The following is a 2,169-nucleotide window of genomic DNA, read 5'->3' as shown; positions in this document are numbered from 1 at the left end:
AAGAAGAAGAAGCAGAAGAAGAAGCAGAAGAAGAAGAGGAAGAAGAAGAAGAAAAAAGAGTAGTAGGAGGTGTCGGTTGCTGTCAGAGCTGTGAGTCAGCAGAACTCTCTCCTCCCACTCACTAACAGCTGGACTGGAGCAGCTGAGACGTGGAAACAAACTCATGAAACACAGAAAGACAAACTGACTGATTATTAAACAGAACCAGGACTGATTATTAAGCAGAACCAGGTGTCATAGAACCACTCAGAGTTCCTGTTGGTGTCACATGTCACTGATATTTATACACTTCATCTACTGTCAATCACTGTCAGACTCCACCTCCACCCTCACATCAGCCTCCATGTCAGAGACTCTCCCTCCACCCTCAGGTAGAAGCAGACAGTGATGCTGACCAGCACTCAGGGTCCAGCAGCAGTTCTGATTCTGGAGCCCGGTCACATGAGAACAGAGAAACAAACAGCTGATATAACTCCTCCCACTGAGCTGACCAGGGACGATCTACAGCCCACGACAGGAGAGAGTGAGTGTGTGTGTGTGTGTGTGTGTGTGTGTGTGTGTGTGTGTGTGTGTGAGAGAGATCGTCACAGACTGAACAGCTGATTAATCGTCGATTATTGAGTCTTATAAGTGAATTAATCAGTCAGGTGATCACATTAGAGACGGTTTTATTATCTGACTTAATATTTTTAGATTTGATCCTCTGAGTCTGCCTGCCTGTCTGCCTGCCTGTCTGCCTGCCTGCCTGCCTGCCTGTCTACCTGTCTGTCTACCTGCCTGCCTGTCCGCCTGCCTGCCTGTCTGCCTGTCTTCCTGCCTGCCTGCCTGCCTGCCTGCCTACCTGCCTGTCTGCCTGCCTGCCTGCCTGTCCGCCTGCCTGCCTGCCTGCCTGTCTTCCTGCCTGTCTGCCTGCCCGCCTGCCTGCCTGCCTGCCTGCCTACCTGCCTGTCTGCCTGCCTGCCTGCCTGTCCGCCTGCCTGCCTGTCTGCCTGCCTGCCTGCCTGCCTACCTGCCTGTCTGCCTGCCTGCCTGCCTGTCCGCCTGTCTGCCTGCCTGCCTGCCTGTCCGCCTGCCTGCCTGCCTGTCTTCCTGCCTGTCTGCCTGCCCGCCTGCCTGCCTGCCTGTCAGCACACGGTGGTGAAACAACAACAAACACTGATCAGACACGATATTAAACCAGCGACAGGTGACAGGAAACCTGCTCAGGATCAACCTGAGGAACCCGACAAAGAGCTCAAGGTGTCGACCAGGACTCAAAATCCCCCAGAACCCCTCAACCTGATCGAGCATCCCGGGGATGTGCAGGAACAAGATCAGGGTCTCTTCATACCCAGGATGCACCACTGAGCAGCTTCTAAAGGACTGAATGGGGCTCTGCCTCCAACACTGTGTCCAGATTTAATGTAATGTTCTTCATTAGTTAGCATTAGCAACATTAGCTAGTGCAACAAACCCTGCCCTGAGAGGGCAGATGACTGGAACAACAGCGGTGTTGTGACGTGGATGGAAGGAGAGCGATGGAGCGACATATTTAGTGCCTGAATGTGATCAATAACACCTTTCAGAAAAATATTTACCTGTGTAGAGACTGAAAGAGAGAAACCTGTCCACACCTGCACACAGCCGACCAATCAGTGAGGGAGGTGGCTGTGATGTCCGATTGTTGGAGGTTGTTCCAGTTTACTCTTCGGTCACACCTGTTGAACTTTACTGTGAGGACGACCGGACGGACGGCTAGCTGGTTAGCTAACAACCTTCAATGTGTTGAACAGGAAGTGTTCTGGACGGGAAGTGTTCTGGACAGGAAGTACTCCTGGTTGTGATGTTTAAAGAAACTCTGGCTGTTTTCGAAACCCCATACTACCGTACTGCCTACTACATACTGCGTTAGTATACACTGTATACTGCGTACTGAATGTGGGATTCAGCATGCTACTTCAGTAGACCGGCGCCGTTCACACCGCAGTATGCATAGCAAGTTTCCCAGAATGCATTTCGTGGCAACCGGCAGCGGTAGTTGTAAAACAGGCACAAAGCTGTTTTATTTCCCTCTGTAGCGCTGTTAATATGTCACTTTATTAAGTTTTAACATGTTTTCATGTAGAAAGTAACCGTTCAGATCCCCAGTGTGCGGTTAGTTTACTCAGATGACGGCTGTTTAGTAATTTG

The 2,169-nt window shown here is 50.9% G+C and overlaps 1 protein-coding gene across 2 annotated transcripts in view; it reads left to right on the top strand.

Annotated features, from left to right (window-relative positions):
• The window catches only part of crhr1 (corticotropin releasing hormone receptor 1), a 24,330-nt gene that overhangs the window by 710 nt on the left and 21,451 nt on the right, over positions 1-2,169 (top strand). The gene's annotated exons all lie outside the window — the stretch shown is intronic.

The sequence above is a fragment of the Pagrus pagrus genome (genome assembly GCF_965226575.1).
Source record: "Pagrus pagrus genome assembly, chromosome: 13".
NCBI lineage: Eukaryota > Metazoa > Chordata > Actinopteri > Spariformes > Sparidae > Pagrus > Pagrus pagrus.
This window is presented reverse-complemented; position numbering and strand designations above follow the sequence as displayed.